Here is a 13,454-nt window from a genome sequence, read left to right on the forward strand (position 1 = left end):
TTTTATCAAGCATATATCTTGTATTGATTATGCTTAGATCCCACCAAGTTAGGTTGATATTTTGTTCCTTTAGTAGGTCCTCTTTTTTAAGTTCCATTTTTTCATTTATTTTTATCAAGCATATATCTTGTATTGATTATGCTTAGATCCCACCAAGTTAGGTTGATATTTTGTTCCTTTAGTAGGTCCTCTTTTTTAAGTTCCATTTTTTCATTTAGTAAGGTACCATATGTTATTTTGTTTTCATCTTTCAATATCGAGGGTTTTATAAAGGCTTCTAGTGGAGAGATCCATAAAGGGACTTTTTTGTAAAACTTAAGTTTTATTGTATTCCAGACTTTCATTAAGGCATTTCTTATAATGTTTGTATGGAAACAAGAATGGATTTTGTCCTTTCCATACCACATGTATGCATGCCATCCCATTGGCAGGTCCATGCCTTCTAATGCTAAAGTTCTTACATCCTTTAATTCTATCCACTCTTTAATCCACGTCATTGCCGCTGAAATATAGTAGAGCTGCCAATTGGGCAGTGTTAGACCCCCTCTCATTTTACTGTCCTGTAAGTATTTAGTTTTAATTCGCTGTCTTTTTGACTGCCAAATGAATTTGTTTGTTATTTTTTCTAAATCTTTGAAAAACTCATAAGTTTTTAAAATAGGTAAGTTTTGCATTAGGAACAAAATTCTTGGTAGAATGTTCATTTTAATTGTCGCTATCCTTCCCATTAAGGATAAATGTTTGGATTCCCAATTTTTCAAGTCTGTACTAATTTCTGTTAGTAGTTTTTTGTAATTATTTTCAAATAGCTTTGCAGGATCATCTGATAACCATATACCTAAATATTTAGCTTTATACACTATTTCCATTTTCGAGATCTCTTTTAGTTTTGTTATCAGTCTTTGGGAGCAGTTTTTAACTATTATTTTAGTTTTTTGGATGTTAATTTTAAACCCCGCTAGTTGCCCAAATTCTTTTATTTCTTTTATTAAGATTGGCAGTGATTGTTCTGGGTCTTCCAATACAAATATTAAATCATCAGCAAAGGCCTGTACTTTGAGTTCTTCCCCTTTTACTTTTAATCCCCTTATCATTTCATTGGATCTAATTTTTTCAATTACTGACTCAATAATAAATATAAACAGTAGGGGGGAGAGGGGGCAGCCCTGTCTTATGCCTTTCTGAATTTGGATATCTTGAGAGATCTCGCCGTTTACTAATATTCTAGCAACTTGTTTATTATACATAGTTTTTATCATCGTGTAGAAGTTTACCCCACAATTCCACAATTCTAATTTTTTAATCATATAAGTCCAATTTATGTTGTCAAACGCTTTTTCTGCATCCAGGAGAACTAAGGCCATCTGTTTTCCTGGTTGCATTTCATAATACTCTAACACATTTATTATGTTCCTTATGTTATTTTGTATCTTCCTTTGGGGAAGAAAACCTGATTGATCTTTTTGAATTATTTCTGAAAGCACTTTTTTCATTCTATTGGCCAATATCTTAGCAAAGATTTTATAATCTGTATTTAGTAATGAAATAGGCCTATAATTTTTATTTCTTCCTCATCGGAATTTGGTTTGTGAATCAGAGTAATCAGCGCCTCGTTCCAAGAGGCAGGGATCCTCTCTGACTGGGGTATGTTGTTAATTAGCTCTTTATAGGGCTTTACTAACTGCTCCTCAAATATCTGATAGAATTCTGTTGGGATCCCGTCCGGGCCTGGCGATTTTTTTCTTCCCGTCTTTTATCGCTTTTTTAATGTCAGTAATTTCTATAGGGCAGTTTAATATAGCTATCTGTTCTTTGCTAAATTTCCCTTTTTCGGTTTTCCCCTGGTAATCTTGTATTTCCTTCTCACTTATATCCTCTCTTTTATATAGTTTCCCATAAAAATCCCTAATAATTTCTTCTAGATCTTTTTGTGATGTTCTTTCTTCCACTTTGTTGTTTTTAAGTCTTTTTATTAATCTTTTTTCTTTTTCTTTTTTTAGTTTATATGCAATCTTGTGGGCTTGTTAGCATTTTCAAAGTAATATAATTTTGCCCTTTCTATTTTCTTTGCTGTCTCCTTTGTTAGAAGTAGATTAAGCTGATGTTGTATCTTATTTATCCTATTTCTTGTGTTTTTTAAGTCTTTGATTGAATTTGGTATTCTATTTTCTTCCTTTTGTATTTCCCTATTTAAGGTTTCAAATATTTTGTTCTCTTGTTTTTTTCCCATGTCCCCTTATTTATCCACCATCCTCTTATATATGCTTTAAATGCATCCCATATTATCTCTATAGGGGTATCTTGGGTCGTATTGAAATTAAAAAACTCTTGTATTATAGTTTTGGTTTTTCCTACAATCTCTTTATCTTTCAATAAGTTCAAGTTCATGGTCCATCTAGGTTTTCTGGTATTTGTTTGGAGTTTTAGAAATAGTGGGTTATGATCAGCAAACGTACTCGGTAGTATTTGTATCTCTTCTATGCTTTTAATAAGATCTACCGACACCCAGGCCTTGTCGATTCTCAACCACTGCCTGTGGGTCTTCTGAGTGCTATTCCTCAATGTTACATCTGCCTCATATTTTAGGAAAGTGGGCAAGGCCCTTGCCTGATGAGGCTTCTGGTTAACAGATGGGTTCCCATTTTAAAACAGCCACTACTGGAGGAATGACTAAGCTGTGAGCGTCTCTCACATAAAAGACCTTGTGCCACAGTTGGAAGCAAATGTGGTTCTTTTGATTGATGATAGTTACAAATATGGCTTTCTGAGGCTGTGATCATACAAACTAAAAATCCAGTTTCGATCCACATTCAATGTACTTTCCAACTGGATTTTACTGTGTGAACTGACAAAATCCAGTTGGAAAGTGCATTGAAAGTGGATTATCTAGTGTGTGTGGTCAAAGCCTGCGAGCGGCAGAGTGAATAGCACAACTTTAACCATTTGGGGGTGGTAGATATATTCATTGTTTTTAAATTAACATTTTATTGAATTTTAACAAATATTGTTACTATTAGACTGCAGTAATACTTATAAAAATTATACAACTCACAAACTAGAACTAAGACATAAGTTAATAAAATACAATAGATCCAGTGAATAGTATGATCAAAACCTTACAAGAAGAAATAAAACACAGATATATTCATTTCTTGACCCATTGCCTTCCCTACTGGCTCCAATATTCAATTAAATTGAGTTTTTGAAAACAGTAACATAACTGTTAAAAATTGGGCATAGTTAAGGCTAGGGTTAGAGGTTATCTTTTTGTTTTGGTGATGATAACCAGTTTACTCCTTTATTTACTTACATAGTACAATACATCTGTTATAGCTTCAATAAATATATGAGAAAGTGTGAAGAGTTTAGGATTAGGCTTTGGGGCAGCAATAATTAGAAAATATGATCATTAATATGAAACCCTAAAGGATAACAAATTAGACTGACTATTAAATTTTTGGTCTAACTCCTAGGGCCAAAGAAAAATTGTCAAGGGCTGTGTCAGTAGACAACTGAGGGCTTGAACTCACACATTATTTTTTCCTGACAGGATGGAAACAGGAAGGTCCTCAGCCTGTCAGCTGAGGCTTGGGGAACTGACAGATTCCTCTTCAATGCAAAATTTTCATTCAAGGTCCTTCTTCACTTGTAGCAATTTGTCCTTGCCCTATGCATTTCCTATTGGCTTACAGAGCATACCTGTACAGAATGTACTCATTTTACTAGTGCATGGCAATGTTGTCACAGTTTTGATATTTATGTTCAAAACTGGACATCCCCATGTCAATCTGCTAGGCATTTTGGCTATTTGGATAAGTGAAGGGCTAGCTGGGATAGTGACTCTTTTAGAAAAAGAGCTCTCACATCTTGAATCATCCAACTGCATAAATTCCTTGACATTCTTCATAAAAATATCCTAAATTCAGATTAATAATCATTTTTCTTCAGATGTCTTTTAAATAGTTTTTCTTATCCCCAGTGGTTTTATGCAAGGAAGCAAAATATATTTTGTCTTCTGCCTTTATGATTTTGTAATTTCTAGCTTGTGACCTGCTGCCAGAATACACAGAAGCAAAAGCTGGTGTTGGCCGAAGACTCTATCCAAACCCATTCCCTGGCATTATAAGGCTAACAATTCCCAAAAAGGATTTGAACATGTTTGATATTAAGATTTATTTCTAGTAATATGGCGTGCCCTAGCAGCTTGGCTCACAGCATCTAGACAGAATATTTTTAGCTAGGCTAGTTTCCTTGCACTTGTTGTTATTTTATTTGGATCCATGGCTATGTCTGCAAGTTGCTTATTTTGGGGATTGGATATGCTCACCAGGTTGGTTCTCACAGTCACTTCCCCTTTCCATCTGAGCAATGCATAACTGGGCACACATTCACATGGAGAAAGTGGGTGTGGCACATGGATTTGGCCATAGTGACTCTGATGACCATGATGGCTAGAAAAAGCTGCAGAAATGGCTTCCAGCTTCATTTGTATACAGTCTGGTCTATGCTGCTATGTTCTAAAGCAGTTTCAGGCACAGACAACTCGGCACTGTTATTTGGCTGTAGGGCAAATCAACTAGGGCTGTACACCTCATGTCCACGTCTGATGGAGACACCTTAGTGACCCATATGAACAACACACTGAACAGATTTATTTTAATCAGTGCTACAGTATCCTGGGGGAAAGCTACCCCCATTTCCAGGAACACATCCTGAACTTTAGCTATCTTAGAGCAGGATTGCATTCAGCTGCACAGATATTGGTTGAGTCTACATTCTCCACAGATCAGACAGTGCTGTTACACCACAAGCTGTTTGTGAAATTACAGTGGAGGATCCACACATAGATTAATATCCCAAATTTTCACATTCTTGTGGGGTGGTTCTGTTCTGATTCCATCCTGATCCTCATATTCAATGATAACAATGGAGATATACCTCCAGGATTTCTTTTAAAGACATGAGACATTTTGCACTATTACTTTGTGGTATCATATCACTTCTCCCCCACCCCTATATTTGTATTAAGAGCAAGATCTGTGAACCCTGCATCCAGTTCCCAAGAAGCACATTGGACAACCCCTTCCCCATAATTTCAGGCAGAAACCCCAAGCTTTTCTTCACATATTTAAATATCTTCTGTAAAAATCACACACTGCGAAATGGCACTAATTTTAATGCTATTGTAGTGCCAGTGCCAAAAAGCCAACTGCAGTGGCTCTTGCTGTACTGTTCAGTGGTAACACAACAGGAAGGTTCTAGTGCAAAGACCATCCACAGCACAGAAATTCCATCTGTGTTCCACAAAGCAGAAAAAAATCTCAACATCCTGAAAAATTGGAAGTGTAACTAAAAGAGAACAGGATAACTGGATTGTTACCAATATCATCTGGAACCACTTTTATAGTGGTTAATTAATTATCATTTGTCATTGTGTGTGTAGAATAGACAGGAGATCCAAAGATTGTCTGACAGTCACAAGTTCTAGCTCTTAGTGTTATGCTAGTGGTGAGCTCACTTGTTTTTAGGGGCTGAGACAGTTCTGAAAGAACTGTGACTGACCCAAGGTCACCCAGCTGGCTTCAAGTGGAGGAGTGGGGGATCGAACCCAGTTCTCCAGGTTAGAGTCCGCCACTCTTAACCACTGCACCAAACCGGCTCTCTTTCATAATGATTGATGGGAGTTGCACCACAACTGACTGGTAAGGAACCACCCTGTTTGGGGCAGCAGTACAGTAAATATATGGGCTATCATGGAAATTGTTCTGCTGAATTGTTTTAATTGAAATGTTTTAGTTGAACTTAAGTTTTATCTCTCCTTATATATAATTGTGTTTTGGTGATGGACTCTCCTGAATGTTCCACACGCTCCCTCAGCCTTTGGCTCTCTGTTCTGTCTTTCAGAGAGTGTCCCTAGCCACTGGCTGCATTGCCTGAGTCCCGCCCAGATGCCACTCAAGAGTACTTGCATGCCATTGGCCGGGTGCTGGGTTTGCTCCTCTTCCCTGCCCACTCCTTCAGCCACTGTGCTCTGTCAGAATTTCTGGCAGATGGCTTTCTCGCTTGATGAAGAGACTTTCCTCCTGTGTGGGATTAATCTTTCCCTCAGTAGCTGTTGGTAGGTGCAACAAAATGGCAGTTACCTGTGTCTGTAAAATGGCTGCCGTCTTTGTGTTTAAAATGTTTCCTTATAAGGCTTAATTGAGCTGTAGTTCCAGAGAGAGGCCTGCAGGGGTATCACTCGCTGGGTTGAATGGAGCTTCCTCATTTGCTGGTGTACAGTTCCCCAAGGCCAAAAAGTGCGGGAAAACAGCAACTGTCACAAGGGGCAAGGCGGCATCAATATAGACTCCATGCCATCCATGGAGGAGGCAGTCTTCATCCCACAGGAGGTTAGGAAAGGCTCCTGCGGCCTGTGCTGACCACCCTGTCCAGGCTACACACCAGAGATGTGGGGACACCCTGGGAGGCAGCAGAAATTCAGCCATAATTGTGTAAATAGTTAAATAAATTCTTTTATTTGGGCTAATAATCTATGTTGTGCTCTGACCACATAGTCTCCCCCGCTCTGCATAATACCAAAGGGAGGGGGTAGCCCAGGAAAGCAAGGAAAGGCCAGATGCTTGGGTTGCCAACTTTCCAGGGATCCCCCAAAGATTGGGGATTCCATCTCCAAATAGGGAGATTCGGCCAGAGGGGTTTCACTATCCCTCTAAAAAGGCAGTGACAATTCAGTGAGTGGTGGCAGTGAACTTAAGGAGTGAGATATGCCCACAGGACGAGGGTGGGAGGCAAACAGCTGAGTTGTAAACTGGAGCCCGTTTCACCACAGTAGGCAACCAAGCTTGGTTCAGACAAAGGAAGGAAACTCTTTGCAGGCCTTTGTGAGGAACACATTGGGGCCAGGTCTGACTAGGGTTGCCATCTCCAGGTAGGGAGATTCCTGGAGATTTTCTGGTAGACTCTATGGAAGCCAGGGTTTGGGGAGGGGAGAGGCCTCAGCTGAACAAAATGCCATAAAGCCCACCTTCCAAAACAGTTATTTTCTCCAAGGGGGGGGAGAGATCTGTTGTCAAGTTCATTTGTGATACCTGGTGATCTTCAGGTTCCACCTGGAGGTTGGCTACCCAAGGCATAGCAGTCAGTGCTTCAGAGCAGGGTCTTCTAGATCCAGGTTCTTGCTGTAGAAGCTGAGTGGGTGATTTTGGACCAGTCACAGACTTTCAGCCTAAACTACCTCACAGAGTTGTGCAAGTCAAAAGCGGGAGAGGAGAATGATGTAAGCTGCTTTGGTCCCCATTGCAGAGAAAGACTACTTTCTGCCCGGGGAAGAACTGTTGCCAATCTCCAGGTGAGGGCTGGAGATCACTCAGAATTAAAACTGCTCTCCAGACAGCAGAGAACAGTTCCCCTGGAGAACATGGCCGGCTCTGTCTCCTTATACCCTGCTGAGATGCCCCCAATGACAGCCAATGTGACATGGAAGTCAGGATTTCAGAGCACCATGGAGGCTGCAGATGGGGGGGGGAGATGGAAAGCTGAAGAGTGAGGGGGAAATAAAGGTAGGTTGACACTTGTCTGGGAAGGAGATAGGGTTGCCAACTCCAGGTGGGAAATTCCTGGAAATTTGAGGGATGGAACCTGGAGAGGGTGAGGTTTGAGGAGGCGTGGGACCTCAGATAGGTACGATGCCATAGACTTCAACCTTCCAACCAGCCATTCCCTCCTGGGGAACCACTGTTGTCAATCTCCAGGTGAGGAGTGGAGATCACTCAGAATTACAACTGATCTCCGGGAGGGGGGAGGAGATGGAAAGCTGAAATCAGGGGCAGATAATGGCAGGTTGATGCATGACTGGGAAGGAGATAGGGTTGCCAACTCCAGGTTGGGAAATTCCTGGAGATTTGAGAGGTGGAGCCTAGAGAGGGTGAGGTTTGAGAAGGGGGGGGACCTCAGACAGGTACAATGTCATAGACTCCACCCTCCCAACCAGCCATTTCCTCCCATGGAACCATTGTTGCCAATCTCCAGATGAGGGGTGGAGATCACTCAGAATTACAACTGATCTCCAGGAGGGAGGGCAGGAGTCAGCTGCAGTCAGAGGGGCAGGTGATGGTAGGTTGATGGTTAGCTGGGAAGGAGATGGGGTTGCCAACTCCACGTTGGAAAATTCCTGGGTATTTGAGGGGTGGAGCCTGGAGAGGGTGAGGTTTGAGGAGGGGTTGGACCTCAGACAGGTCCAATGCCATAGACTCCACCCTCCAAACCAGCCATTTCCTCCTGGGTAACAATTGTTGCCAATCTCCAGGTGAGGACTGGAGATCACTCAAAATTACAACTGCTCTTCAGGTAGCAGAGATCAGTTCCTCTGGAGAAAATGGTGGACTCTGTGTCATTATACCCTGCTGAGGTTGCCACAGCAAATTGACGCTGAGTGTACAAGGCCTTGGCACTCTCCCAGAGCCTCTTTCTAGAGCTCATTGTATTTATTTCCTCAACGGGCCTTATTCCTGGTTTATTATATGTTGGAACCTGCTCTGAGCCCCACATTAGTGGGGGAGAGCAGGATACAAATTGAAATAAAACGACAACAACAACAACAATTCCAATTGAAAGGACATTTTTAGCTGGACTCTTCCCCCTTGTATTTGCTACTGCTTTTATTTGCTAAATAAATATTTTCTTCAAGGACTGTATGACATGCCACTGAATATGACTAGGAGACTTCATTTACCTCATGCCTGTGATAGAAATGATTAATCTACTATCAGCCTGATCACAGAACTATATTTTCTTGGGACAAAAGTTCCATTGACTGAAACATGATTTCCTTACAAATACATGTGATTAAGGCCTTGAACTGAATTCTGCAGGTCCCATGTTTAAGAGATTTATGATTCTAAAATAGCACCTTGAATCAGTATGGGTGAGGAGGAGATGTCTAGGTGGGATATGAACATTTCAATAAATAAATAACTAGAAGATGAGGACACTTTAACAGATATTGCAAGACTGATGTAATTTCTTCTGATTGATCCATCCCTGAGGGGAGACAGGCTAGTGTGTTTTCTGGAACAATCATTAAAGGCAGCTCCACATAGAATGAATTATGGCAGGCCAGTGGTAGGCAGGTTTATGGATGCACGAAGGGAGGATACAGACCTTGCCAGAAAAGCACGATCATAAAACAGCTTTTCATTGTAAGACTGCAGTGAAAAATCATTTACTTCATGGAAGTCTGGTAGTGGACTGTGCTATAGGATTTCTAATCTAATATGTCTTCAATAGTATCTTATCTTAGATGGTACTTTATGGAGAGGTATAAAATTTGCCATTACCCATCAACTTTCACAGTTATACATCATGGGAAATGATGTCTCCTACCCAGTCTAATGATCAGGAGAAAATAGATGGACCCAGTCATTTCACCTGGTGATATTATTTCAAAGTGTCTTGTTTACATATATGTGATGAACTGTATAGATTTAGAATACAAAAGGTATACAATATATTATTGAATACACATTTTGATGTTAACACTTGGCTTGATGGCAGAAATTAGGCATTTTATGAGATGGTTCATTCCCTGCTGCAAATCAAAATCCCCACACCCCAAAACTAGTTAATTTCCTCTTCTGGAAGGTTAAAGAATGAATACATTATCCAATATGACATGTAATATTCTTACTAAAAAAAAGAGTGACTGGCTAATAATGGAAGAAAAGATACAGAGACCTTTTAGAGGGGGAAGCTCTCTCACTTTCGAATCAACACAAAAACTAAGCAGTGTTTTAATATAATGCCTTCCCAGATGTTTAGAAAGCCTTCATCTATCATTCACTGGTAGAGCAAGTTTCTATTCAGCATTGTGCCACTTCAGTCCTTGCCTTCATTACTCACCAACTTTATAGATGACTCACCCAATTCATATACTGGGTACTGGGATGAGGGTGGGTGCCCAGGACAAACACAAACATACACAAGCACATCCTATGACAAAAAGAGACTGTTCGTTCACTGTACTGCTGCTGCAAAGATCAATTCACAGAACCTTTCCCCTAACACCAGATATTTGTTGGATCTTCTGAAAGGGCTCAACTTGTGTCAAGCTGTCTTCCCTTCCTGTTATTGGCCTACTGTGTTAAAATTATGGCTGTCTGGAACAAGTAGCAGAGGTTCAGATTGGGAAGCTTGAAAATGGTCATGTGAAATGACTCTCTGGCTGTTCCACACAGGAAGCTGTCTTGCAGCAAGTCAAATCATTGGACTAGCAGCTGTACTACAGTATTTTTGACTTTGAATAGCAGCAGATTGCCAGGCTCCCAGGCAGAGGAACCTCAATCCAACAGAGGCTTCCTGAGAGAGGCCCTTTAACCAGAGATGCCAAGGACTGAAATTAAGACCTTTTCCATACAAAACAGTGCCGTGGTCTCAGATGTTGGTTTGTTCTAAATTTTCTTTCTTCCCGAAAAGTACGCAGACGGAGAGTGATTTCAGCAAAGTGTACTTTATTTGATCAGGAACAAGACACCTTGGCCAGCTCATAAACCGGCTTATATTCCCCTGGAAACCCCCACCCAAAACACCTCCCCCCACTTTCCAATAGGTTATTTACAGTGGCTGAGAGTTCCATAGGCTCTCGCCTGCGAACCTAGCTCCCTGGTTGGTGCGGGCTACGATCCACATAGTCCATTGTCTCTTTGAGCGAAGTTCGACGTTTGCTCCTGACCGCGTGGAGCCCAAGCAGGCCACACGGTCTGAGCTGGATACATTACACCCCTCCCCCCTTGGTCTTCGATATACCCACAGACAAAATCCTTTAGATGGGCTGGTGCCTTTCTGGTACGGGTCGAGCGGCGAAGTTCGGGAACTGCTGCTGTCCCCACCCCTGAAGCCCTTTGCGGCATGCTGACTGGGAGAGGCACGGGGTTTGGCGGTGCTGGCATCTCCTGTGTCGCCTGAAGAGGGGCCTTGGGTGCGACCGAGGGTTGAGGTCGGTGCTTGGCCTCTGGCGGTTGCATCCGGGCTGCAGTATTCAGGGCCTCGGCTATGTCCCAGTCCTCTGGGTCCAATGGCATCACCCAGTGGCGTAACTGGTCGATGTGCCGGTGTATGATTTGCCCGTCTTCACACGAAACCTTGTATGATCTTGGACCCCTAACTCGTACGACATGAGCCAGAATCCAGGCTGTTCCCCGGGCGTAGTTTTGTGCGTACATGGGATCCTCTGGAAAGAATCCTCTGGCCGCCTCATGTGTCTCTGTGCCAGGTGCCTCTGCCGCCACCTGGTCAGGGTGTAGGCGATCCAACCGAGTTGTCAGGCGGTGGCTGAGAAGTAGCTCTGCCGGGCTGTGGCCCGTAGTGGTGTGGGGTGTTGTTTGCTGCCAGCCGCCAGTTTATAGTCCCAGTCCGGGGAGTCCAAGTGGTGGAGAGCATCCTTCGTGGTTCTGACCATTCGCTCGGCCTGGCCGTTGGTGGCTGGGCGGAATGGGGCTGACCGGACGTGGCGTATCCCGTAGTAACTCGTGAATTCCTGGAACTCCGAGGACGTGAACCCGGAAAGCAGTGCTGCTCCGTGGAACTGTGCATGTGCACAATTGCGAAACACTTGTGTGATCGCGCCGCACGACTTCTTTGCCATGCTGCAGCATCGCCGTGTGATAGCCAGCTAACAGCTGAAGCATGGAGACTCGTAGGACTGTGTGATCAGGCTACCGTGCTTTATTTTGCTCTGGGGCGAACAGCCACGCTTCTCCCCCGTGTTATCTGGCCCGTGTGACCGGGGCCTACGTATAGCATTTTTTTCACTTATAAAACCAGGATATTTCTAATAGATTCAGAGCTTGTTCTTTTAAGTCTAGATTTTCCCTTTTTAAGTGGTAAGATGTGTCATTCTAAATTAAAACACAAACAGGTGTAGGAATTGCCAAATACAGCACAAGAAATGTTTTTACTGACTTTTCTACCAAAAAGATCCCCAAGTTGAAAAGCAAGGAATGCCAATTATGTTCTGCATATACTCTCTATTTTTCTTTAATAAATAAAGAAACTCAATAATGTTTAAATCAAAGTGGATTTTCCATTGAGAAGGACTGGGGGAATGGATAGATAAATGAGCCATTAATATTTGTATTGGTTCAGGTTTAATCCAAACATAATAGTATGGCACAGCCATGTGGTAATAATAATAACTGAATGGAAAAACAAAGGGAAGGAGACTGCAAAGGGAACTTTTCTTAAAACAAGGTTAGTGTGGGTATAAAATGGTTGATGCTTATTTGCAACAATAATAAAAATTAGTCCTTGGAAATGTGAATAGGCTTCCGAAAATGGCACATAAAATATATATTAGCTAAATCAAAATATTTAGAAGCCTTGTGTCCATAAGCTTTCCAGGGAAGCAGCTACTGTCTGTGTGCCATGTTGTCCTTCAGAAGTACTTCCCAATTATGGAGGGAGAATAAGATTCACAATCAGCCAGTGACTTGGAGTTCAAATGAGGCCATAACTTTATTTTTTGTGATCATTCCAAGCAAGCTAAACAGTTCCCAGTATAACTTGATGAAACGTCCAGCCTAGTTTAATTTGAAGAAAAATCCAGTTCCCTATTTCCATTAATTACTTTGATTTATTGATCTTAAAGGTGCCTCACACCTCTTAATGTCTGAAATGCCCACAAGGTGGTCTACAGCACACAATGAAACCAGGAAAATACTTTAAAACACACAACAACCAACCAAGAAAAAACATTCTTAAAAGCTGATTCTGTGATCTGAGATCTTTCTTAAAAGCAGATCTGAGATTACACCTCAGGTCCCTAGGTGATTTTTTAAAAAAATAAGAACCGTGTTTACCTTGAAAAATTGCAAGTGAACTGACCTGATGAACATCTTTGGTAAGGAGATTCACAGAGACATTGTTGCTTACAGAAGAGGCTCTGGTCATCAAAATCATCTGCCTAACCTGAGCTCATAATGCAAGCCTGGTTCCAGACTGTTCTATATTTCTACATAAGATTCTATTGATGCTCCTTCTACCTTATCATGTGCTCCACCTGGGATGTCACTGGAAAGTTTGAGCCTGATAAGACAGCACAGGCCTTCTTACCTACTGAGTAGGAACCATGTCTTCTGACAAGAGAATCATAACTGGCAGTCTCCAATTACCAGGGCTTGTTTCCAGCCAGAACATGGGGGAATAATGTTCCGGGAGTGCATTTTAGTCATACAAGTCGTTTCTATGGCTACAGAAGCCATAGAGACAAGCGCTAGAGCATCAGTTCCCTCTAGTGCACATGCTGGCATGCAAGATGAGCCAGTTTGGTGTAGTGGTTAAGTGTGCGGACTCTAATCTGGGAGAACCGGATTTGATTCCCCACTCCTCCACTTGTACCTGCTGGATGACCTTGGGCAAGCCATAGTTCTGATAAGAGCTGTCCTTGAAAAAGAGCAGTT

The sequence above is a fragment of the Gekko japonicus genome, unplaced genomic scaffold (assembly GCF_001447785.1).
Source record: "Gekko japonicus isolate JY-2015 unplaced genomic scaffold, Gekko_japonicus_V1.1 scaffold311, whole genome shotgun sequence".
Classification (NCBI taxonomy): Eukaryota; Metazoa; Chordata; class Lepidosauria; order Squamata; family Gekkonidae; genus Gekko; species Gekko japonicus.